Source organism: Prionailurus bengalensis, chromosome B1, assembly GCF_016509475.1.
Source record: "Prionailurus bengalensis isolate Pbe53 chromosome B1, Fcat_Pben_1.1_paternal_pri, whole genome shotgun sequence".
NCBI classification, from domain to species: Eukaryota; Metazoa; Chordata; class Mammalia; order Carnivora; family Felidae; genus Prionailurus; species Prionailurus bengalensis.
This window is the reverse complement of record NC_057344.1, coordinates 59,762,757-59,790,071: the sequence shown is the minus strand read 5'-3', so window position 1 is coordinate 59,790,071 and position 27,315 is coordinate 59,762,757. Positions and strand designations below refer to the sequence as shown.

The following is a 27,315-nucleotide window of genomic DNA, read 5'->3' as shown; positions in this document are numbered from 1 at the left end:
ACTTTAAAAGAGCGTATCACAGGTTACTTTGTACTTTTTAATTTAAATGCTGCACATTCTGCTTGTACCTGCAAATCTGTAGCACCCTAGTTAAATATGAGTAGCCCTCGGGAACTGGACCCTCCCTTACCCCAAGCTCCAGCCCGGAGGATTCATTCCTTCGGGGCTGCTTCCATTACACCTCAGGCTTCCATTCCTGGCCCCGGGGAATGTTGCCCTGGAGTCAGAGTCACTGGACATTTCTTTTTAGTCTATAAAGGAAAAACAATGATAAACCGGGGGGGGGGGGGGATCATCCTGACTTGGCAGCCAACATCTCCATTGGCCTGGGGGCGGGGGTGGGGGGAGTTAAATTCTTTCCCATTATCAATTCTTCCTGAAAGTTCTGAGGAAGCCTGGTTCATCGCTGGCTGCCCTTGGAAGGGGCACCAGAAAGATGCAAACGGAGGAGGGTGGCCAGAAGGAGGGGGCGGGAAGCTTTGGCTAACCTGGGGCCGCTAGCTTAGTTAGGCTCGAGCCACGCCTCCTCTGAGGACTCTTATTTTGAAGGACCATAGACACAAGCCTTTCAGAGATTCACTGAGTCACACAGCGGTGCTGTGCAGCTCCGTATAAAGCGCCGGTACCTGCTGGTGGCCACAGCCCGCTGAGCCGGCAGGACTGGGAGTAAAGGAGCCCCGGGGCCCCTGGCTCTGAGACCCGAGGTAGGCGAGGGGGGAGTTGGCCCCTTGACTGGTAGAAATGTATGAATTAAAAGGAGCGGAGGGTTCGGTGGTCGGCGAGCTAGGGTGGGAGGGCTTTAAAAGTGGACGAGGGGGTGGGGAGCAGGGAGGCAGAGTAACTTCTAAACGCAGACTTTCCACCCGAGGAGGGTCCTTTCACGGAGCCCTCTCCCTCCCCCATGCCTGATCAGAGCAAGAATCACTGAAAACAGTTCCAGATGGGAATTTTGCTTCATCTTAACAGGATCGGGACTGGAGATGCTTTGCTGCCACGGATGATCCCTCCCTCATAAACTTTTCTGGCCCCATCCCTCGCTTATCGTGGCCCCACTCAAACGGGGATCAAACCTGTTGTGGAAGGGCAAAGAAAGCGAGGCTGGCGGAGAGTTAAGGGATGAGGGGATGACCTCATTCCCTGGCAGCTGGAGGGGGATGCAGCGGGGGAGAAAGGGTCCATAGGGTCCGTTCATCTGGAGCCATACCAGAGCACTGCGCCCTTGCCCCTCCCCAACCCCATCCTCCTTTGGGGGAATTCACCTCAGTACCATTCAAAGAAAGTTTGCTTGTCACTTGGGGGCTTTCCCCCCAATCAGGGTGCGGTGGCTGGAAGGCAGTAGGCTGGTCTTGTGAGGCTCGCTGGTGGAGAGGGGGTCTGCAGCTCCGCCCCTGCAGTTCCCGGTGGGAGCTGCTTTGTTAGCTGCGCTGGGCGGGCGCGGGCGCGGGCCCCTGGACGTGGCTGCAGAGTTAGCGGCGTGCAGCGGCGGCCACGGCGGGGCCAACGAGAAAGGGTTCTGTGAACGGTCAGGCTGGCCCACTCTGGTATGCTGTGTGTTCAGAAATCTGCAGAGCTGGGAGCTGGCCTCCGGAGGAAACGGACCCCACCCTGGGTCTGGGGGCTTCTTCCCTGTTTGCCTTATTTAACAAATTCGGGGAGGTTCTGTCTGGAATGGTGAGTGGTTCTGACTCCAGAATGGGAGAGTTTGGCCACTTGAGCCCTGAGTGAGGCTAGTGAGTTTTGCACTTGCTGGGGACTGAAGGGGGCGCACAGGCATCTTTCCACCCTGCTGAGCTGGGTCTTGCTCCAGTGGCAGGCCTGGACCAGCCTAGCCCAGTTGCTGGTCTGCAGGCCAGACACCAGGAGGGTATGCATTCTTCAGACCCGGGAGTCTCTAGAGCCCCGTGCTAGCTGGATCTACATTTTGATTTCTGGTCACAGAGAACTAGTATGAGAAAGGCAGAAATGAACGGACCCGATTTTTGGAGGCATGAATTGAAAAACTAACCATCACACCCACTCCCCCACCTCCCCCATCCTCCAGGCTCAGCCTTGGTCTTAACCAACTTTGGAAACTGCCAAGTTTTGCCTTTCAGGACACCTTCTTAGTTGTGTTATGAGGCTCCTGTCAGAACTGCATCAACAACAGCCACTAAGGAAAAATTGTCCCACTAATTGTCCAGGCATTTTGGTTTGGTTTGCTTCTGGAGCTCACAGCACATTAGCTTTTTTACTATATTTTCACATCCTCAAGGAAAGGGGATATTATTTGCAAGATCTGACAGACTTCGATTTCGTGATAAGTGAATTTTTCCTCCTAGTCTGTATACATTGATTGACACGGCCAACAGTATGAAGTATACGCATCCGTATGCCTTAGAGTGAGTGCCTTCTTGTACTTTGAACAATAAATGTATGCTAAATAGGCAAGAGTTATATAATCAGCAGGTATTTCAACTAATTCCTGAGCTTTATTTTTTGTTTATTTTATATAAAATAAGATTTATTTGATACTTATCTTTTTTTGTCTTTAGAATGAGGGTTGCCCAGTGCCCATGCCACATCCATTAATCAGAAACTAGGCAAGTACAGCAGATAACAAACGTGCCAGCATTCTAACCATCTCTTCAGCTGTGTGCAAACTTGATCGGAGTGAAGAGCATGGGTAGATGGTTAAGAAAGTAACATAGCTTTCTTTTGGGGGACTGTTGGAATCCATGAGTCCTAATTTGACATCTCGTGTAATAAAGTAGCTCACCTGCTTTGAATAGTGTAATGACTGCATGTCCAGTCTGTCGCAGGTGAGGACATTGACTAAGTAAACAATAGAGAAACGTCCTGTGTGGAGTAGCCCTGGTGTGCTTCAGTATGTCTTTGTGTGCTCTAGTTGACTTTTAAGACTTTCTAAGATTAACAGGATGAAATTTGAATGCCACTCACCACATTGCACTGTGGTTGATCTCAAATACCGTATAATATTGTCATCTCTGTAGAAGGGCTGTAGTATTTGTCCTTTGGAGAATAGTTGCTTCTTTCTACCCCCCAAAATATTATTTTCCCTAGACCGTAGTAATTCTTCTCTACTATATTTGAAACAACTATGTATTACTGAAATTTCCTGGAAATTGTCAAGGAGTCTGCAGTACTCAAGGTGGTAAGGATATTATTTCAAGAGGAAGTTATTAATCTGTTCAACAGTTGTTTGATTTTTACTCCCACTTTCCAGATCTTTTTTCACAATCATTGAGAACTGTAAAAATATGTGTTAGACACCATCTCCCCTTCGGTGTATGTTTCAACATAAACAATTTCATATCAAAAGGTATTGTACTTTTTCAACATTTCTTTCAGAAGATCCAGATAAACATTGGGTAATCAAAGTTCACTATGCTTCTAAAATTGCCTATTGTTCAGTATCTTGCAAAATAATTCTCTTCAAGGAGATTGGGGGTGGGAGGACAGACACTAAATATAAGCTTTAAAAATTAAAGTTATGTTAAAAGAGCACTCAACTCTTTTTTGAAAGTTGAATATATTGGTTCATCCTACTAATTAAACACATCAAATATATTGGTTCATCCTAATAATACTCTTTTGAGACACAGAACAAGAAGTGAAACTCTACCAGACTTTAAAGACAGGTGTAGGGAACATAAGAGTGTTGTCCAGGATCATACAAAGATAAAACTGAGGCACTTAATTCTGCCTAGTTCTATGTCCCAGGTTTCTGGCTCTAGAAAATCCCTGTGAGGCTGCACTAATTCAAGAGCTGTTTTAAAAAGGATTTTGTCAAAGGGTAAAGAATTAGAGCTGTTAGCTGAGAAAGGTTTCATCCAAGGAGCTTTTATGAATAACATGCAGTAGCCCATTCTTGTGGGGAAGGTCTGGAGATACGGTGGAAGTAAGGAAAGCCTGAGGTGTCCAGGAAGGAGACACACCATGCTGACACCAGGGCGTTTACAACTTTCTGCCCAACCCCACTAACTACTAACGGCACAGACTTCTTCCTGAGCAGTAAGTCTTCGCTGTCTTATGGTTATGTGCTTTAGGGTTAACCGTAATATGTAACATATGCCATTCCAGTTAGGCGAGCTCCCTTACTTGTATATTTTGGATAACGACTGCAAGGACAGAAACCGAAAATGTGGGATGGTTAGTTAACGTCTGTTCCCAGTCTCCCACTCAATGAGCATTGGCCCAACTGCCAAAGCTTCACCACTCTGGGAAGCTAAGATGGTGATTTTCACAGTTTGGCATGGACTTTTGGAAGGCATAAAGGCTTATTTGATGGAAAAGATTTCCTCCTGAGGGAGAAGCTGCCATTTGCAGACAAGGTGTGTCAGCCAGAAGAAATGAGCAAATAACCATTTTCTGGTTTCTATTGGCAAAATGTTGCATTTTTTTTCTCTATGTAAGTGTTAAAAATAGATTCATAGGAAGACACACAAAACCAAGTAAAAAGAATAGACACTGAAGTTTCACCAATGGGAGGGAAGAGAACTAACTTTTGTTAAATAGCTATCACTAACCAGGCTCTGCCGGATGCGTCAGGTTCTTTTGTTTGTTTGTTTGTTTGTTTACTTATTTATTTTGAGGGAGAGAGAGTTTGCAAGCAGAAGAGGGGCAGAGAGAGAGAGAGAGAGAGAGAGAGAGAGAGAGAGAATGAGAGAATCCCAAGCAGGCACCTCACTGTCAGCACAAAGTTGGATGTATGAACTCACGAATTACAAATTCATGACCTGAGCTGGAATCAAGAGTCGGACACTCAACCAACTGAGCCACCCAAGCTCCCCACGTTATGTTCTTTTACCACACTCAGTTCTCACAAAATTCTCTGAGCTAGACCCAACACATTTCCTGGTATTACAGAACTGGGATCAGGTACCCCATCCAAATAGAAATGAAGTTCCATTCGACTACCGTACATAAGACTCTTCAACTTGATCCTCCTTTTCATGACATTTGTGATATCTTTGTGAAATTGCCAACCCTACTGAGAATTAACCCTCTCCTTTCAGACGGGTTAGATTCTGAATGTGGATTTGTAAATTAGTGGCTGGGAATTCTGAACATACTTTTTCATTGAAATTATGTCCCACTTTGTGGTTAGGTTCCCAGGACAGCCCAGAAATCATAGCTGAAATATTCTGCTTTATTAATAGTACCATAGAACTGAGCCACTATATATAACATGGGTTTTGTGGGAACATGCACTCAAAGCTCCAACGTGATTTTTTTTCCCAAGGTTTTTAATCCTAGCAACAATGGCTGAAAGGACCCCACCTTCTCTTTTTCCATTTAAACCCTAAAGGGAAAATAAAGGTACAGAGAAGTACATTTCCTTTCATACTCCCCTTGTGCTAACAAGAGACCCCACCCTGGAATGGCAGAGCCACGGGAAGAGAGGGTCCCAGCAATAGCTGTCTTTGTGACAGCAGAGGGGGAAGAGAAGAATGGGAAAAGGGCCCAGGCAGTAGGGCAGAAGTGAGGCCCATTTGTCAGCTATGGGACCTATTTTGGAGGGCCAGTCAATGCGAGGTGCCTACTGGTTGACATTATTTCCTTACTGAACATAATTTTTACCATAGAACCTCAGTCTAGACGTTAGTACTACTGAGTTGTATTTCATTATTTTTATTTGTATTTATTTTAAATTTTCTTTTTTTTTTTTTAATGTTTTTATTTATCTTTGAGAGAGAGAAAGAGAGCAAGCGGGAGAGGGGGCAGAGAGAGAGGGAGACACAGAATCCGAAGCAGGCTCCAGGCTCCGAGCTGTCAGCACAGAACTCGATGCAGGGCTCCAACTCATGAACCGTGAGATCATGACCTGAGCCGATGTTGGATGCTTAACTCACTGAGCTACCCAGGCACCGCATATGCTCATTATTTTTAAAGTCAGGATTAGGTTTTGAATGGAGTCTTTAATAATAGGAGGAAAACATATTCATAGACCTTTTCTTTTTCTTCTTGATGCCAGTCCACCAAATTCCCAAACAAGTACCTGTTTGGGACTAGGTAAACTTAGCATAACCTTGAATGCTAATGTATAATTATTATATTGTAAGTAACCATATAATAAGAACCATTTGTTGGGCACTTCACACCAGAAAATGTGCTAAAATGTTTAACACACTTTGTCGCTTAATCCTTAACACAGTCCCACAATCCCACGGTACAGTCAGCACCGCCATCTTAAAAATGACAAAAGGGAGATTTCAAGAGGGTAATTTGCCTGGAGTCACATGGATCAGAAATGGCAGGGCTGGAGCCTCATTAATTTGAAGATCCTTGAGCAAGTGCCCTGTGAACTGGCTGGACTCTGGGAATAAAGCAGTGGACACATCTGCAAAAACCCCTACCCTTGTGAAGCTTCTATTCCAGTGGTGGGATGGGAGACAAACCATGAGCAAACTAAACACCCAGTGCTTCTGGTGGAGTTATGTGTTATGGGGGGAAATGAAGCCAGGGACGAGACAAGGAATGCCAGGTGGGGGTTGCAGCTTGATGAGACAAATATAGCAGAAGAGTGGCTCAAAGTCCACAAGATGAGTTCAGGAGTGCTGACACAATTGTTTCTTGCAGCAAGCCATATTATTTTGTAACACCAAATGTTTGAGTGTGTGCCATCTTCATCAGTCACTGAATACTCCAGCAAGCGATTGGGGAGGGATCCAAGAACAAAGGATGAAGGGCTTGACATCTTCTGTCCAAAGGCCAGTGGGATCTGGTGCACAAGCAGAGCGCTTGGGCTTTGCAAACGACACAGAGGTGGCCCCATAGTCGCCCTGGGAAGAAGGCAGTCTGCGGGCCAGAGGCAAAAGTGGACGGAAGAGACAGGGGGAGCTCATGGCAGTTCTCTACTGCGTGTTTCTGTTTTTCTCAGTGAACTAGAAAGCATGGTCATCAGTTGAGTGCAGGGGGAAAAGAGCATTTGAGGGAGTTTTGAGGACAGAGGAAGGTGTGAAACAGACACTTGGGAGAGGAAAAGCCTGAATTTGGCTGGAGAAATGTACACACAGGGTCTGCCTAAGGTCAAATTCTGACTCAACATCCACAATATACTGCACCTCAGAATTCTGAATTCCGTAGTCATGAGAAGGACTGTCTTACTGTTTTTTTCTTTACACATCACTTCAGTGGAACAGAGCCCTGCACTTAGTATATGTGTGGTTTGTGTTGTTGATTGGCTGCTGTAATAACCTACCTATGCACTTGTCCAGAAATTTACTTTTTTAAAAAATGTCCTATCCTAATCACATTAATCTCATTCTACTCTGAAATGCTCAGATACATACACTTCCTAAAACAAACAGCACTGGTATACCAATTTATTCTATTCCTGATTATTTCACTGAGTTAATTTCTTTTTTTTTTTAAATTTTTTAATGGTTTTATTCATTTTTCAAGGACAGAGAGATACAGAGTGCTAATGGCAGAGGGGCAGAGAGAGAGAGGGAGACACAGAATCAGAAGCAGGCTCCAGGCTCCGAGCTGTCAGCACAGAGCCCGACGCAGGGCTTGAACTCACGAGCTGTGAGATCGTGACCTGAGCCGAAGTTGGATGCTTAGCAGACTGAGCCACCCAGGCGCCCCTCACTGAGTTAATTTCATCTCTCTAACATTAAGACTGAGTTTTTTAGACTCTGAAAGAGCTCTTAATGGTATGCTTTTCTTTTTTTTGGATTACCTTGCAGTGGCTACATAAATCAAACCTCATCTTTACCATATTATGCCTTTGTTGAGTGCAATAAAGATGCCTTCTACTTTTGTATCACTGCTGGGTGGTTAGCACACTGCAGGGACACACTATAGGTAGTCAGCTGGGAAACAGGAAAACCAATTGCAATGGTTAGAATAATGCAGGAAATAGATATTGGTGGTCTCAGCTAAATTAGTGGTAAAGGAAGTGATTGGAGTAGTTGGGTCCAGGCAAAGTGAAAAGATAGAACTGACTGCACTTGTTTGGTAGTGATGGCATGCAAAAGGTAAGGGAGTGTGGGATGCATCAAGGATTCCTCCCAGGGTCCTGCCAGATGGTGGCTGGATAGGGCCAAGAGGGACAAGAGGTGGGACAGCTCTGAAGGAGGGGCAAATTTGGTTTTGAACCTACCAAGTGGAGGTATCCAGCAGGCAATTAGATGCCTAGATCTGATGTTCTGGGAGATCAAAGTGGGGACAGTGAGTTGGCAGTTATCTCCACAGGTGGTAATTAAAGCCTTGGGGGAAGATGGCTGCCCCAAAAAGAGAGTGAAAAGAGAAAATCTGACTCAGTATTTGGGGGCGGGGGGGGGGGGGGGAGTGAAGATCCTGTCATTCGACTAAGCTGTCGTCTGCAACATCTGCCCAGTAACAGAATATTGAAGTTAAGCGTATCCCAGTGTAAACCCACAAATGAACTAATTCAAAACTGGAGTTGGAAGAATTTGTAGTTTTTCTTGATCAAGTCTCATTTCCTACTTGTGTTCATAACCATAAATGGATGCATTTATATGGAAGGTGATAGGTGGATTAAAAAAATCTATTTCAGGCACTTATTAATAGAGTGAATCCACACGTGCCCCATACTTTCCCTACACCTCACATCACTGTGCTGTGTAACAGAGTGTTGGAGCACATACTGTTCACATCAGCAACTACAGATCCATCCCGGCAAGTGACTGGAGATACCCAGGGACAGTAGATAAGGAGCTGGACCGTGCCTCTCCCAGGGGAAGCTTGTATTTGCAAGAGACAATGGTACATAAGAACTTGCGAGTCTCCTTGAGAGGCAGAAAAATCATGTAGGGATAAGACGGCAGTTGTCCAAGTGCAGGCTATTCCTTGGCCCATCTTCACAACCAGCAAGAGTTGTCAGTTTGCAACACACAGAATTCTACTGTTTACTGTCAGTGCATCTACTTTTCCAGAACTCTTCAAGGTGGTGGTGGATGGTCAGGTAAACCACCAGGTACGTGAAGCTGTCAGACCTTTTCTGTACTCAAGTTGGCTTCCTTGCTTCAGGAGACAAATAAGTGATAAAATCTGGCAGTGCCCTCGAGGAAGTTACTTGGAATTATTTTATATTTAGAGATTTAGATCCCGGCCCATCACAAGCATACCAAGGTTGAGACTTATGAAATCCATTTCTTTTGATAAGGGCCAAGTTCTCATTCCAGTAAAAAAATACCAGGGCTTTTGCTGCATCCCAGTAGGGTTGGTGGGTCGGGCAGCTATCCTTCCCTCCGCCCTACAGATTAAAAAGTATAAAGTATGTAATTGGTTGACTCTGAAGGTGCAGTTATTGTAGGAACTTGCACCTCCTGACTCCCAACTCTGTTTTTCTTTTCAGCACACCAAGCATCCTGAGATGCAAGGTGATATTACCACCTGAAAGTGTGCACTCTGGGCAACTACAGAATTTTCTGCAAGCTTAAGCGCAGATGGCAAATCTGGCAAAGTCCATTTAAGAACGCTGATTACAAGTTCAGGAGGAAAGGTTTTAAGGGTAAATGCTAAATGCTTCAAATCCTAAAGAGCAGTTTACCCAGGAAAAGAATCCCAATGGAAGAATCCGGTTGGGTTACTGAGGGAACCACACAATGACACTTTCTGCAACTTGGCCACCTGCCCTGGCCGGCAGCTGAGGGGAAAGTGTCACAGTGGTGTTGAGCGGACGGCTCAGCCATGGAGTGGCAGTCACTGTGTACCAGGTGCTCTGGCTGCTCGGCGTCTGTCCCCGCTGTGTACCTATAATGTCGGGAGCTCCCAGGCAGGCGCCAGGTGACTTCTACAGCTCGGCTTCGAGCTTGACCTGCCTGGTGTTTATTGTCTTTCTGACCATATCATTTTGATTTTGTCTACTCATTAAGCCAAATGCAAATCTGATAATGAGAGAGAAGGCTTATCAGATTGGACTTTTAAATAGTGGCTCCGGTTGCTTCATTTTTCTGTAATGTTCTACTTACATCTATAATCAGGTCGCCTTTCAGAATGACATTGATAATGAATGATTTCACAGCCTGTGTGGTACGATAATTACTGGGTCACTGTGTTTGAAGTAAGCAAAATAAATTATGTAGCGTTCACAGAGTAATACAGTACATTGTTAATATTTACTCATTTGAAGAATTAGCAAAGAATATGAGGAAGACTGATTATCTTGAGACAAAGTTTGGTGATATGGTTGGCTCTGCTCTGAAACGTGGGTGTAATTTTCTCTTTCACGCGATGGCTTTAATGGATTCTCTTCTGACTTTGAGCTAATCAGCTCATCCTTTCATTGCTGCTTTTGGTCTGGCTTCAGATACCATATCCCTTCTGCAGTTTTCATTAAAAAAAAATCGCTTTTGTTGGCGAGAGGCATTCAACTAAAGTTATGAATCAGAAAAATAGGGCATTCTAGCTCTCGGCAGTCAGATTAAAGGTTAAAGTATTATGAAACCACAGGATCTGACTGAACCTGTGGGTCATATCCTGGCAAGGTTGACGTACACCTGGTGTTCTCCTTGACCACCCAGAAATCTGCATCGTGGTGTAGTTGTCTTAAGTTGTCTGCATCTTGGTGTAGTGAGGCTCAGAACTGTGTCAGTGACTCGCAGGCCTGTTGCTTTCATGCTGCCTCCTTTTATTTTCTGACCTAGCTGAGGAAATGCCAGTCATCCCGTCTGTCTTCTGATGTGCTGGGGGTTCTCGCTCAAGCTGTTCACAGCCAGCCGTCTTTTCCCAGGCAACCCATGTTGCCCCTGGGTCTCTGCTGGCTTCTCATTAAACCAACGACTAGATGAGGTGAGCTTCAGTATCCTTAGCTTTACTCTCCCGGTGCCATGTAAGGAGAGAAACAAAAGGGCATTCCCATCCAACTTGGCCTCTTTCCTCTTCATTTTCTTTCCATGATCTCTTGGAGGGCTTGATTAAAACATTTAAGAAGTTGATGACTTGATGGGTTGTGATTCCCTAGTCTTGGAGAAGTAGAAAGCTGTATCTCAGACATCAGTAAATGACACATTGTTGTTTACATCATAAGCCTGAGCGTGATCAGTAAAACTGTATTAGATGTAAAAGCTTCACAGAGATCCCAGGTGCCAGTTACGCACCCCCCCAAAAACGATAGAGATGTTGAAACAAATGTGTGATTGTGTAGATATCATAGTAGTCAAAGACCAGGGAAGTATATAATGTCATCTGACCTCACTCTAGCTTCTGTGGCTTTGCCAGGAAGGGATTCTAAAGGCAGTAAGGTTTACCGTCAGTGGGCCATGTAGCATAAATAAAAGACTTCCTTACAAACGTTTTAGAATGTTGTATGCTAATTTATATTTCAGGACATAATACCCTTTGGGTGTACTGTAATTTGGGAAACGGAGGATAATTAATGAGTTGGAGCAACCCCTGAGCTAGGGTAACAGAAAGTTTAGCTTGCAAAAATCATAGGTTCCATCTGGTCAGTTGATCTTCTGTTTAGCTCAAGTCAGAGGAAATTTACATAGTTTAAAAAGAGCATTTATAGTTTACATTTGATTTTCAGCGATCCCAGTTCCTAGACCTCCGGATAAACAGACTGCATATAGTACTTATGTATTGTGTGAGTTATGTTGACATAAGGCTGCAGCCATAGCCCGTTATTCTAGGTAATAATTATACTATAATCAGAAAGTCTTCCTATTGTACAGTGGTTTTGAACTGTACGTTAGTAAATGCTTTTGCTGTTTTAATAGTCAAGTAGGTTCATCACATGAATTAGAGGTCTTCCATATTAGGCTTTTGGAGACACAGCCATCCTGGGGAACACATGAGGTCTTCGAGAAAAATGGAGCCTAACTGAATGCAGAGGCAAGCAGAGTAAAGAATTCAGTCAAATGATGTCATCCCAGAGAAGCAAGCCCATGCCCGAAAAACTGGCAGCAGCTTACCCATACCAGGCCACCTGAGACATTTCCTGGGCTGGAAACAATGTTACGGAAATGGAACTTCCCTGCCAAATTTACCACACCTTGCCCAAGCATGGGTACCTCTCATATTGCCTCAAGAATAATCACAGCTTTACAGCACATCTACCAAGAACTTCCGTGAAAGTGAAGAAGGAATCAGTCATGCTTGTAATTTAGCAGACTAGAGGACAGGGTAGATGTGCTTCCCCTGCCCATTAAAAGTGAGGCTTTTAGAGGTACCTGGGTGGCTCAGTCGGTTGAGCGTCCAACTGTTGATTTCAGCTCAGGTCACGATCCCAGGGTCATGGGATTGAGCCCCACCTCGGGCTCTGTGCTGAGCATGGAGCCTGCTTAAGGTTCTCTCTCTCCCTCTCTCTCCCTTTCCCTCTTCCTCCCCCTCTCCCTCTCCTTCAGCCCCTACCCCCCACTCTCTCTAAAACATAAATAAAAATAAATAAAAATAAAAATGAGGGTTTTACAGTGTGCATTTACTGTGAACTATTATCCATGAGAAAGTAATGTATCTGGCTGTGAGAATCCAATAGCTTTGTCTTTTGTTTGGTTTCAGACCACAATTCCTCCAGAAAACAATGACTACATTACCATTAAAAATTAGGGGCGCCTGGGTGGCGCAGTCGGTTAAGTGTCCGACTTCAGCCAGGTCACGATCTCGCGGTCCGTGAGTTCGAGCCCCGCGTCAGGCTCTGGGCTGATGGCTCGGAGCCTGGAGCCTGTTTCCGATTCTGTGTCTCCCTCTCTCTCTGCCCCTCCCCCGTTCATGCTCTGTCTCTCTCTGTCCCAAAAATAAATAAACGTTGAAAAAAAATTAACGTTGAAAAAAAATTAATAATCATGACTGTGCCTGGAAGTAAAGGTTGCTTTTATTTTAATGTTTATTTATTTATTTTGTGTCTGTGTGAGAGAGCCCAAGCAGGGGAGGGGCAGAGAGAGAGGGAGACAGAGAATCCCAAGCAGTCTCCACACTGTCAGCACAGAGCCCAGTGTGGAGCTCCAGCTCACGAACCATGATATCATGACCTGAGGCAAAACCAAGAGTTGGGCGCTTAACCGACTGAGCCACCCAGGTGCCCAAGATTGCTTTTGACTGGTCTTTCTCTCTACCCAAATCCACATGAATAGCTTTATTCATTCATTCAATAAATATTTAATGGTACTGTTAATTTTCAAAGTGTTTTTTATATACATTCTATATTCTTACAACAATCCTGTGAAATCCTTTTTATCCTTTAAAATGTCACATATATATATATGAATATATATGTGAAAATTCATATATATATGACATTTTTAAAGGATAAAATACACACAGACACATATACATACATACATACATACATACATACATACATACATACACACACCTCTGTTTTAGAGGAGGAAAAATGAACCTTGAGAAGGGGAAGTATTTCCCAGAGTGGTCAGGTAGCATAGAGCTCACTCACTCAGCTTCCCTCACCGTGTCCTAGACTCCACTCACAACCACATGCCCTCGATGTACAAGACTGTGTGACTGCTGTGGTATTCTTTAACCCATAGAATTCTAATTTTATCTAAGATTTATTAGAATATATGAGGTAAAAAAAGTTGTGCCACAGGGAATTGAACTAAAACATCCTACAGCAAATTTTCCCTGCCAACTTCCTAATAAATGAAGGGTGAGTTCCAAACACTAAAAAGTTACCATTGGAGTATGACATGCTTTAAAATCTTTCCATATGCTTTTTAAAAAGCTAGCAAATAAATCTGGTATTATTCATTTACTCAGCAAACACTTACTCAGTGTGTCCTACACTCAGCAGGTCCCCGAATGAGTAAGGAAACGTTGGCCAGGCCCTCTCTTAGGTTGGGGGAGAGACGAGCCCGCAGCAGAATGCATTGGTGAGGACTATGCATTGAAGCGGATAAGGGGATGCAAAGCCCTCAAAGGAAAGGGTGCGTGTTCAGCCCCAGAAGCACCAGGGGAAGCTTCAGGAGACAGCTGAGACCTGACCGCAGACCAGTCTGAAAGAAGTTGAAGGTGGGTGGAAAAGGCAGCTTGGCTCCACACCCAAAAGCTCAGAGGTGGAGAGAAGGTTATGTGCCTGGAGGGTGGCGGGCACTTGTATGGCTGGAGAGGATCTCACATGGACGGAGCTGGGGAAGGCTTCACCAGAGAGGACAGGCCCTGCCTGTCACACTGAAGTGTCATGGAAAGTATGCAAATCACTTTTTCTGTGAAGGGATACAGGCACAGATTGGTCAAAATATATCCTATATGTCTATATAATGTGAGAAATCTTTCTAGATACTTTTATAAAGTATTTATTTTAGTATTTTAGGGCCTGTTTATCACTTCTTACTAACCCCTTTATTCTTCTTTCAGTAACATTATCTGATTTTGATTACCCATAAGACAGGTGGTTATGAGTTTAAGAGACTCCAAAATCATAACTTTCTTAAGAAAGATTATATAAAGAATTCGACAGATGTTGGTGGGAACTGGAGCCATGGTTTTAAATATTAATGTGATGTATTCTTCCAAAGGACTTGAGAGTCCTTTTCAGAATGATTTGTGAAAAACTCTCAGAGGTACCACAAATTTAAATTAAAGTAGTCTGAATGAGTGAAGCTTCCTCTTCCTGTAGTTGGAGATAGCAAATAGTTGTTCCACGATCGTTATTCTTGCTCCTCTCACTCTTTCCCTTCCTGGTGGGCCCTTTGGCCAGTTCATTACTAAATTATCTGCTCTAACCTGAATTCAACTACTAATGCTGTGACTTCATTCTTAAAACACCCCATGAACCAGGTATAGCACAACTGGTGAAAAAGCCCCTAGTTTGACAACACATCCTGATTAGATTTCTTCTTCAAACAGTACTTCCTGCAACCTCCCTCCTTCCCTTCTCCAACAAAATTCACTCTTTTATCACGAATGTGCAGATATTAACTTGTACATTTGGTGCAATTTTACACCTCTACATACTTTACCACTTGCATTCTTAGATACAAGATCCAGAACAGGAAAATACATTGGAAGTGCTCTGTGGATCCACTATATGCAGTCAAGGTGAAGATTCAAGTTCATACGTCATTTGTTTTCTCATGTTTTCTTTTATAACTTGAATAACTGAGAGCTAAATTTTTCTATTTGTTATGTGTAATGTAAGTGGCTGTGAGTACCTGGTGATCATCTTAAACTTAAGGCCTTAAATAACAAACAAGGCATCAGTATCCATATTAGTAATATCTGATCAACAAAGAGTTTCCTTTATAAGAGGGAGAAAGAAAGAAGAGGCGCCTGGGTGGCTCAGCTGGTCAAGTGTCCAACTCTTGACTTCAGCTCATGTCATGATCTCACAGTTCATGAGTTCGAGTACTGCGTCGGGCTCACAGTGCTGACAGCATGGAACCTGCCTGGGATTCTTTGTCTCCCTCTCTCTCTGCCTCTCCCCTGCTCGCTCGCTCTCTCTCTCTCTCTCTCTCTCTCTCTCTCTCAAAATTAAATAAGCATTTTTTAAAAAAGAGGGAGAAAGAGGTACAATTATTTTGTAGTTGTCTTATGTGAATTTTAAGTACTGGTCCTGTAGGGAGAGCGGGTCTGGGGCATAAGAGATAACCTTAGGGAGCAATCATGTGGAATTTGTAGCTTGCTCTTTGCAGGTGGCCTGTATGTCATGGTAGTGAAACTGCAACAGAAAGAAGATTTATTACAGTAATTAAAGTGACTGGTTGTCATTCAGACTCCTATAAGGCACAGTCTACCCAGAGTAAGCTAATGGTCTGTTCATTGCAAGTCTGTGCCAGTAATTAAAGACTATTCTGAAAAGAAGAGATTCTGAAAATGTGGTCCCCATACCAACAAGATCAGCATTGCCTAGAAAACTGTTAGCAATTTAAATTCTTGGGCCCCATCCCAGATCTACTGAATCAGGAACTCTGAGGATGGGGCCCAGCAATCTGGTTTCTCAACCTTTCTAGATAATTCTGATGCCTACAAACGTTTGGGAACCAGTCCTGTAAAGGAGTATGTTGTTCCTTAAATAAGTAAGATTTGAAAATGATGATCTACCAAATGCCAGGACATCCATTTCTTACCCAAAGCAGTACCTTCTTTTTTGGCTGGCCGTATTACCGCGAAAAAATGTCAATTTGGCAATTAAGACCAAAGCCAAACAAAGTTTTAATGCTTGCTAATGAAGAAAAAGCCTGAAATTAGTGGACTAGCTAAAAGCAGACTGGCTTTCAGAACTGCCCCATCTTCCATCCTGGTTTTAAAAGCTTCTTAATTAATTTGAAAGTTCAGTTGGAAAAAGATCATCTATTCTTTCCTCCTTTTTCAGATAAAGATACAGTCGTAAGACCTTTTTGAGGGCAATTTGGCTGCAATCATTGAAATGTAAAATTCACATACCCTTTGACCTGACAATTTCTAGAAATTTTTCCCACAGAAAACTCAAAACAAATATGCAAGTTGTGCAAGGATCTTCATTGTCAACACTATTTGTACTAATGAGTACTTGAGGAGAACATGTCCGTCATTAATAAAGAATGGCATATCTGTACTATGGAATGCCGTGAGGCCATTGAAAATCGTGAAGTGCATCTGTGTGTGCTGACGTGGATGGATAGCCATGATGTGTTGTTGGAAGATAAAAGATCCCTGAGGGAAAATGCACACACACGATCCAATTTTTGTGGACAAACAAAAATCCAAACTATAAACATAAATGTGTTATATGTATTTATATTTGCATAGTTCTGGAAGGAGAGCTTTAAAGTTTTAACAGTGGTTTTCCCTGGTGGGTGGTGATGGGGAAGAATTTTCACTTTTACTTTATTATTCAAGTAGTTTCACTTTCTTACACTTGAATTTCCCACAATGAGTATGTATTCCTTTGGGGACAATAATTAGGAAGAAACTAAGTCCTCAGAATATTAAGAGAGAGCTAATTAGCAGTAGAACAAACTCTGCCACCCTGATCTCCTACTTCCCGATAGGTGTTGCTCGGCATTATTTTTCACTTCCCCATAACAGAGTTACTCAGGATTTTAGAGCAAGAATGTAGCCTAATCTAATTATACTTGTAGGAGACTGAGCCTAGTGGGGCTGAGTGATGGAGAGGGGTCTCCTCAGATTGTGGCTGAGGGAGGAAGCAGGTAGAGGCCCTTCCCAACCCCCTGGAGACATGAAAGTGAATCAAAGTAAAGGGAGGCTTCATGCTTGAAATTCATGGTCACTCTTGAATATGAGCCTGCCGCTTTGTCTCCTCTTAGGGCCTGTCCTTGATGGGTTCCAAGACTAATAACGAAATCCAGAAATTTGTGTAATTTAAAGATTGAATGTACTTATTATCTTGGTGGGTGGTGACTGGAAGCCAGGGCTACTGAGCAAGAACCAGGATTCATTAACTGCCTTTCAACCCGGCAAGTATGCCATATAGAAGGACCTGATTTGGAACTCCTCTCTTCTCCCGCTTCCTCTCCCTCTCATCTTGAAAGAAGGCTTCTCATATCATTACAGATGATAAAATAATTTGAAGAAAATGTAAGCAAACTCAGTATAGGAAAGAGACAGTACTCCAGGTAGTTGTCAAACTTAGAATTAAGCTCATCGGAGTTCCGCGTTCTGGTGGAATTCAAACCCTCAATATGGAATATACTTTCGTTCTGTACCTTTAGTAGTAGAAAGGAAAGGCTTAGATTCACAAAATGTGTTTTGTGCTGAATAATTGTCCTGAATCATAGTCTTGAGCAAAGGAATGAGAAGATTCTACTCTGTGACTGTATTTCATTTTTGAACTTCATCAATGTCAAAGCCCCTTGGAACTCTTATTTCCGGAAGAAAGAAAGAATTTCAAGGTCTTTGTTCTCCACCGTGATTTGTAATTTTATTAATTTCCTGAAGTTTATTTCTTTAAAGTTTATTTATTTTGAGAGAGAGTGAGGGAGTAGCAGAGAGAGGGGGAGAGAGAGAATCCCAAGCAGGCTCTGCACTGCAGCACAGAGCCTGACAAGGAGCTCGAATTCATGAACCCTGAGATCATGACCTGAGGTGAAGCCAAGAGTCAGACGTTTAACTGACTGAGCCACCCAGGCACCCTTGTAATATGATTAACCTCTGAGACACAAATGAACTTCCCCTTAAAATGTAACAGAAGAGTACTTTACACTCAGTAGAGAGGGGATAGGTTATTTTGCAACTGTTCCTGTAGGGTGTAAGAAGGTTTTTTTTTTCCTTAAATCAGAGTATACAACTCAGCCCTCAGCATGAGAGCCACTTAACATCTGAACGTAAATGAGTCCAGTGTATTACAGCGTTCTCTTTTCATTCTCGGCCGCAGCCCAACCCCTGTTACAGTATTCTTGAATGTATTCACGTTCTGACCGGCACGGCAGTAGACTTTCATCCTTATCTTTCCTTGGCAACTGATAGCGTCAGAGGAAGAGATAAGCCGCCCCTGGAGAACTGAGCCATAATGGGTTCCAGACCTGGACATGCCCTCTGCGCAAGCATTTCTTTTGAAGACTCGGGGTTACATTAAGTGTTTGGGAGGTTTTGTTGTTTGCTGCTCAAGCAGCCAGATCAGATTTTCTTCATTGTGGAAACTGCAGCCAGAGACGAGGTGTACATTTTTAAGGTGATCTCTCATGCTCCGGCGCACTTAGCTGTGGAAAGGAAAAGGAGGAAGGAGGAGACAGTATGTTTTGACATGTGACAGTTTCTGTAGTAACGCTGAATTCATGGACAGGGCTGCAGAGAACCTGATGTCTGCTCTTAAAAGTCTGAATTGAATTCCTACTAGATTCTGAGATCTTAGAAGAGATTTCAGTACAAACTAAACTTTACATTTCATCAGTGTGGAAGGAAAGGAAAAGGAAACCAAAATTCTGTGGAAGCCAGGTTTGGCGTTACTTCTACAATCAGGACTTCATTTAAACTTCCTAAGAATAAACTTTAAAGTAGGCTTTAAGTAAGAATAAAACTTAAACTTTATAAGAAAGCTCAGTGGTAGTATCATCCCCATTCTTGAAGAAGAGAACACTGAAGCGTGGAGAGGTTGAGTAGCTGGCAGTGGTGAGGTTCAGAGCACACGTGGCTTACCGATCACACCGCACGTGGTAAGAGAAGCACGGAGAACCAAGCCGCGGGTTCCATTCCCTCCTCTCATGCCCACACCCGCCCTCCCCCCCCCCGCCCCCGCCACTAAAAGAGAGATCCTGGGGCATATTTATTCTCTGTTATTATGTACACATATGAATGAATTTGCTAACACCTGGTGTCCTAAAATACAGTGAATAAACTCCTGACCAGTTGTTCAATGTATTTAATTTTAAAAAGCAATCGATTCCTTTAATCCTCCCTCATAGTCGAGGCATACTAAGAAATGAGGATCTGATGACAAGCAGAAGTTGTGTCTGGCCACAGAGCCAGGAAACTTAATTTTCCTAGCTCCCGAGGTATCCGTGTTTGCTGGAACCTGAGTGTGAGTGGTAGCTTGTGAGGCCCGCGGCCTTTCTGCCTCCCGAGTGAGAGGCCTTCCTGCTGTCACCTGGCTCCTGGAGGGAACAGATGCTCTCCCTCCTCACCCCCTCCCAAAATTCAGAGGATAAGAGGAAAACCTTTCCCTGACCATAAAATGGCTTATTTTTAATGTGGTGTATCTAGACCTGCAGTGTTAAACTTCCTTATAAAAGTCCTTTAAAAGATGCCAGTTCCTCACATTCCGAAGCTATTCAAAAAGCCTGGAAAATCCAGTCCACCACTGGGGAAAGTCCATCTCTCTTGTCACTTATATGGTTTCTAATGGTATGATTTCTAAATCTGTCATCTGTAATATGCTCTCCTGGATCTAGATCAGAAGAAGACCGGTGTCGTACAAAATGTGCGCTTTTAACTTATGCTTAGCACGAATGTCCCGAGATGTGATCGCAGGACCTGGCATACCGTGGGTGGGCAAGACGCATGCACAGCAAGAGTGAGTGTGGCCCGGACACTCAGAGAGGGCAGGGTAGCGGAGCGGCCATGTGCCAGGCCAGCCGTGTAACGCACCATTGCCTATGCTTGGTCTCTTTCATTGCTTTGTCTCCATCGTTACAGCCTCTCTTCCCTTACTCCTGCGTGTTCCAAGCCTGCCAATCGCACCAGCATGGATTCTCTACTTTGGATACTGCTGACCTTTCTCCATCTCCGGAATATGTCTTTCCCTCATACCCCCATAAATTAGAAGTAAACCTGCATTTTCTGTAAAATAGGAGAAAGTAGCCGCCCAAAACTGTTTGTTACATTAACAAGACAATTGTGCAGTTTTGGGAATTGAATTGAAATTCAATGGATTTTCTTGTTTTCCTCGGAACCCATTTATATTGAAAGACTTATACCTTAGCATTTTAATAAGTAATTTATCAGAAGCCATTAATGCTAGGTTTTAAAAACAAACAAAACTATGACTCCTTTATGCCCATCGGATAAACGCACATGTGACACTAATGGAAACCTAAATGCCAGCCCTTTCTAGAAAACTAATCAATGTTGAGCCCTTCCACCACCTTTCATGTGTTCCGGAAACGTGCTGTGGTCTCCTGGAAAACTGGAAAATGGGAGTAGCGAGTTGCTGGTAAGAGCAGAGAAAGGGAGTGTAATGAGCAAGGTCTTGCAAAGCTTACACCAGCTTTATGGCTACAGTCTAGCTTTTGCTGACATTGAAGTTGATTTGGAAATCACCTGCCCTCCTGAGTGAGATATATAGAAGCTGCCTGGCAAGGCTGGTGAAGTGCCGGGAGCAGAACAGACAGAGCCCCAGTACCTGACTGGGAATGCCAAAGGTATTTACATCAGACATACAGTGCTGCACACATTTAAAGCTAAATAAATTGTGTAGTGAAGAAATACAGACTATACCCAGCAATGTGATTACACTGCTTTTATTTTTTTTTATTTTATTTTTAATTTTTTAAAATTTACATCCAAATTAGTTAGCGTATAGTGCAACAATGATTTCAGGAGTAGATTCCTTAGTGCCCCTTACCCATTTAGCCCGTCCCCTATCGCACAACCCCTCCAGTAACCCTCAGTTTGTTCTCCATATTTATGAGTCTCTTATGTTTTGTCCCCCTCCCTGTTTTTATATTATTTTTGTTTCCCCTCCCTTATGTTCATCTGTTTTGTCTCTTAAAGTCCTCATATGAGTGAAGTCATATGATATTTCTCTGACTAATTTCACTTAGTGTAATACCCTCCAGTTCCATCCACGTAGTTGCAAATGGCAAGATTTCATTCTTTTTGATTGCTGAGTAATACTCCATTGTGTATGTATGTATATATATGGAAATGTATATATGTATATATACACACACACACAATGTATATATACACAAATGTATACACACACACACACACACACACACCACATTTTCTTTATCCATTCATCCATCAGTGGACATCTGGGCTCTTTCCATACTTTGGCTATTGTTGATAGTGCTGCTATAAACATGGTGCACGTGTCCCTTCTAAACAGCACACCTGTATCCTTTGGATAAATATCTAGTGGTTTAATTGCTGGGTCATAGGGTAGTTCTATTTTTAGTTTTTTGAGGAACCTCCATACTCCATGTTTTCCAGAGTGGCTGCACCAGCTTGCATTCCCATGATTACACTGCTTTTTTTTTTATTTTTATTTTTTTAGCGTTTATTTATTTTTGAGACAGAGAGAGACACAGCATGAACGGGGGAGGGTCAGAGAGAGAGGGAGACACAGAATCTGAAACAGGCTCCAGGCTCTGAGCAGTCAGCACAGAGCCCGACGTGGGGCTCGAACTCACGGACCGTGAGATCGTGACCTGAGCCAAAGCCGGACGCTTAATCGACTGAGCCACCCAGGCGCCCCGTGATGACATTGCTTTAATGCAGCTGAACACCATTTTAGTCCATGCCATGCTTGCTGGCTTCCTGTAGCTTCAGTGAAGGCAAGCTCCATGTCTGTGTTTTGTTCATTATTAGATTCTCAGCACTGAGCCTAGTGCCAGCATGTGGTAAAGCTCGTGGGTAAGAAGACACAGTGGAAAAATAAAAGGCCATCCCCAAAATTAATAGTAGGTACAAGAAGCTTATAGTTGCTCTTTAAGCTGGAGTTTTTTGTTATTTTCCAGGAGGCATTAAATTTTGCCCTGATAATTGGATTTACTGTGTTTTGTGGACTATCAGGTGAATTAAGTGGCCAGTATTTCTTCTGATTTCCTCTAGTGCTTTCTGGGTTTGGATATTATATACCATATTTGGAATAGGTATGACTCAATGATAACAGTCCTGAAAGTAGGACTTTGAACTAGAATTGCCTTTTCTTCTGCCTCATTTGTTTTTGATAATATTAATTGTTCATTCACTGGTAAACTCTGCAAAAAATGTCAGGTTTACTTTTCAGAATTAGTAAAATCAGTTTTCATAATTCTCATCTTTTGAGAGAAAACAGAAAAGACCACAGTGTTCTGTGGAGGGAGAAGAGTGACAACCAGCCAATTAATAGAAAAATGAGAGCTGATGTAGGGGCACCTGGGGGAACCTAATATGTGAGCATCTCATGTAGTAACTTTAGCTTTTCTGCAGCATGATTTCTAGCTTTTCCCATGTATATACAGAGAATTTTTTTTTAACAGAAATGTTGCCCTTCAGACACCTAGGGGCTCAGTCCATTAGTGTCTGGCTCTTGACTTTGGCTCAGGTCATGATCTCATGGTTTGTGAGTTCGAGCCCCCCACTTGGGATTCTCTCTTCCTCTCTCTGCCCCTCACCTGCTTGTGTGCTCTGTTTCTCTCTCAAACGAAATAAATAAACTTAAAAAAAATGTTGGCCTTGAAAGTCTGGTACAGGTTATTTTACAGATGACCACAATGAAGTCCAGAAACGACCACACTGGGAGAAGGCCACACCAATTCCCAGGTGTTTTCTAGACCAGCTGTCATTTCTTTGTGTTAGCCTGTGGCCTCCCAGTTCTCATTTTACTGAAGCGGGAAGAGGCCTTGAGGGTCTGGGCAGGTGGAACCATCAGACTAGATAAAAGATGTGCGGAGTATGCTCACGTGGCAAATGCTGTGAAAAACGTGCCCAGGTCTCTGAGGACAGGAGGCTGAAGCACTTGATAAAGTTTGGAGGCCTGAAGAAGGGGCCTTTCCCCGGGGACTGATATTGGAACTGACGTCCAAAGGGTGAATGGGGGACGGGACAGGCATTAAGGCAGGAGGATTGGCACCTTGAAGGGTAAGGCTGAAACTCTGAGAATGGGGGCAGTGACAAGAGGCCAGAGCCAGGCGAGCAGGCCCGGTGGGCCCGTTTAGAGAATTCAAAATTTATCCCAAGAGCAAGCAGAGCTACTGGGGTCCCGGTAAGTGAGAGAGTCACAAGACTAGATGTGCAACTGGAAAAGAAATCTCTGGGCTGCATGATGAGAACACTGCAGGGGAGACGTTAGGAGAGAGAAATGCAGGACTTGGTGGTGATGTAGATATGGTAGGTGAGGGGCACCTGGATGGTTCAGTCAGCTCAGGTCATGATCTCACAGTCCGTGGGTTCCAGCCCACGTCAGGCTCTGCTGACAGTTCAGAGCCCGGAGCCTGCTTTGGATTCCTTGCATCTGTCTCTCTGTCTCTGCCCCTCCCCCACTCTTGCTCTGTCTCTCTGTCTCTCAAAAATGAATAAATGTTAAAAAAAAAAAATTTAGCTATGGTAGGTGAGAGACAGGGCTGACTCCTGGGGTTCGGACTTGTGAAACTGGCTCAGTGATGGTACCATTTACTCAGGAGGAAGAGAGGGTTCTAACAACAGCCAACAGAGCTCACCTCTGTGCCAAGTGCTGGTCTCACTTTATCTTTGCACTAGCCTTCTTACATAGGTCCTATTATGCCATCCCATGGATGAGAAAACTGAGATACAGCAAGATTAAGTTGTCTGAGATCATACAGCTAGTGGGAACTAGAGAGAGAGAGGAAGCATACATATAAAACAGGACAGTGCCTGGCGTTTATTAAATATTCAGTAAATGTTAGAGATCACCTCCTCTTCCTGTCCATTGATTCTTGGATTCATTCATGGACTGTGTGCCAAGCTTTAGAAAATACATTGGGGAATATAATAGATGGGGACCCTGCCCTCAGGGAGATTGCAGCCCAGTAGAGGAAACAGACCATAAATAAACCAACTGTTATCTTGCTTGGGCAGGTTGGTAGGATGGTCCAGGACCCTTAGACTGAAAAGTTAGAATTCTAGCTCTTGCATAAGTCTTGGATGGACATACAGGGGAAAAAATACACATTTTGACTATGCCAAAAAAATGTTTCCCAGATGTTCTCTTGAGGTTCCACAGGCAACCCCAGCGAGTTAGGTCAGAAATAGGCATGGTGCCAGTTGTATAGGTGGGGCGGCCGAAGCTCCAAGAAGAGACCGCAACACGACAGTGTCAGGATCTAAAGCAACACGGGTTTCTGCATCCTGGCCGCTCCCACTGGACCTCAAGAACAGCTGCCTTTGGGCACGAGGTGGAAGGAAATGGCCCAAGTCTGACTGCCTCTGAACAGGTCAAATCACAGCTCCCCACTCTCAACTATATATAGTAAAGAACTTACATAAGAGTGCTATTAAAACAAGACGACAGAGAGGAAAAGAGAATGCCAGCTGAATTTTTTCCACTAAAGCTCATATTTAACAGATGTGTTTTCTCTGTTTCTGCAATGACAGTGTACCGGGGGACAGTTCCCTAGGTCAGGAGGGAAACAGTCCACTTACTTGTAGAGTTGCAGTTGGGTCCATCTGTACTGAGCACAGACTGGATCCGTGGTAAATACGATGATACTGTTGACCTTTTTACGTAATGTTGCTCCTCTTCCCCAGCTCCCAGATCTCCTGATGTCTGTGGCAAAGGGGCTGTGTGGAAGAATGAAAACATGGCTGAAATGATTTAAACTCAACTTTACAATATATTTGGGATATAATGTTGAAAAGGAATGTTCTCAATTCAGTAAAATGGGCTAACATATTACTGTTAGGTCTCTTTTCAGATAAATGCTTTAAGTTACTATTAGCGATTTAATTTTATAAAGGCATTCTTAACCCATCTAATCTCTTACTCTCTAGTGCCTGCTGATGCACAGATTATGTTAAATTTATACATTAGTTTATGTCTACATTATGTGACCTTGACATTATATAATATTAGTGGGAGGACTACAAGTTCCATTTTTCCCAGGACTCTCAATTTGCCTGTTGGCTGAGAGTCCAGGGTCCACATTTGGACCCTAAATAACATGGTCATCCTGAATATTAATTACTAACAGGTATTGAAGGTTTGGTCAAGCTTTGCTCTAAACACTTCATATGTAATAAGGAATTTCATCTTCACAGCCTCAGAGGGAAGGGCTATTACAATCCCCATTTAGGGATGACGAAATAGGCTCAGAAAGGGGCGCCTGGGTGGCGCAGTCGGTTAAGCGTCCGACTTCAGCCAGGTCACGATCTCGTGGTCCGGGAGTTCGAGCCCCGCGTCAGGCTCTGGGCTGATGGCTCAGAGCCTGGAGCCTGTTTCCGATTCTGTGTTTCCCTCTCTCTCTGCCCCTCCCCCGTTCATGCTCTGTCTCTCTTTGTCCCAAAAATAAATAAACGTTGAGAAAAAAAAAAAAATTAAAAAAAAAAAAAGAAATAGGCTCAGAAAGATTAAGTGATCAAGGACACTCAGCCACTAATTTAAACACAGGTGATTTAACTCGGGCGTCTACACTCCTGAGAAGTACACCATTACCTTTAATTCCAAAGTCAGTAAGAAGTGTGTAGATAAAACTCCCAGGAGATGGTAGCACCTGTTAGACTAGAAAGCTCTTTGAGTTCTTAAATGGAATTGGTTTCCCAGTTCGCCAGTGCTGAGTCCTTTATGGAGACAGCGAGGACCGTCCACAGTCCAGTTTCGGTTTTACTGAGCACAGAAGACTCAGGTGAACTTGCTTTTCTTTCCTTTGAAAAAATAAAACTTAAAAGAAAAAAGTTCTGGAGGAGGCTAGATTTAGAAGTATAAACTCGGAAGTATTAGAACCGTCCTCCCTCATTTTCCAGGCTGGCCTTCCTTCTCTCTCTACACCCTTCTCTGGAAGCCTTTCCTTACCTCCCACATTTTCGTGATCTTGTGGTAAATCTCATTTTGTTAGTGAACCAAAGTGAAAATGAACAGTAACTGAGAGGTTTGTTATTTACTACCTGCTGAAGGCTATAAAAGAAGGCCTCATGTTCACATTAGCACGTTACTCTCACGATCCATTGCATCTCAGGGTTGTTCATTTATAAATTAATTATTTTACAGTATCATATTAGCTTTGTCAGCACCCGGGCACCATTGTGGACTTTAGATTTAAACCTTTTTTTTTCCTACTCTCTCTCATTTCTCATAAAAGTAGTCCTTATATCAAGATGAAAGAAAGGTCAAATACCAGCTAGAATCAGCACACTGATGAATAATCCTGTTTATATTCATGGAAAGCTAATTGTTTCAGGGAAGGGTTTGCTCTGATTGATATTTCCTTTACCCATCTTCATCAATCTTACCTTTCATACCAAGAAGTCTAGATCAGTTAACATGGTTTCTGTTTTTGCAAACAAGTTTATTATGTAACACATCAAAATTCAATTCCTTTTCAGTTTTATTGAGATATAATTGACATAGAACAGTGTGTTCGTTGAAGGTATACAACATAGTGAATTGACCTATATACTCCTGCAAAATAGTCCCCACACTAAGTTTAGTTAACATCCATCACCTCAAAAACTTACATCTTCTTTTCTTGTGCTGACAACTTTTAAGATCTACTCTCTTAGCGCCTTTCAAATATGCAATACAGTACTGTTCACTATAGTCCCTGTGCTGTACATGGTATCCTTAGAATTTACTGATAACTGAAAGTTTGCACATTTTGACCTCCTTCACCCATCCCCCACTCCCTCCTTTAGCAACCACCCGTCTGCTCTCTGTTTGCACAAGTTCAGTTTTTTTAGATTCCACATGTAAATGAGATCATACAGTTTTTGTCTTTTCTGTCTGGCTTATCTCACCTAGCACAATGCCCACGAGGTCCATCCGTGTTGTCGCAAATAACAGCCTTTCCTTTTTTTGTGGCTGAATAATATTCTATCGTACATAATACATATAACTATATTTTCTTTACCCATTCATCCATTGATGGACACTTAGGTTGTTTCCATGTCCTGGCTGTTGTCAGTAATGCTGCAGTGAACGTGAGGGTGTTTGTTTGAGACAGCGATTTATTTGTTTGAGATAAATGCCCAGAAGTGAAATTGCTGGATCATATGATAATTCTATTTTTAATTTTTTGAGGAAACTCCATACTGTTTTCCATTGCATTGTTTGGCTACACCAGTTTACGT

At 43.2% G+C, this 27,315-nt stretch overlaps 1 protein-coding gene across 6 annotated transcripts in view; it reads left to right on the top strand.

Annotated features, from left to right (window-relative positions):
* The window catches only part of PALLD (palladin, cytoskeletal associated protein), a 409,470-nt gene that overhangs the window by 318,369 nt on the left and 63,786 nt on the right, over positions 1-27,315 (top strand). Inside the window, exon 1 of one of the 6 annotated variants that reach the window (XM_043565906.1) lies at positions 579-704. The exons of the other annotated variants lie outside the window; for them this stretch is intronic. The gene's annotated coding sequence lies outside the window, so the exon portion shown is untranslated. Of the gene's footprint in view, positions 1-578; positions 705-27,315 lie in introns of those variants that run through there. 6 annotated transcript variants of the gene reach the window in all.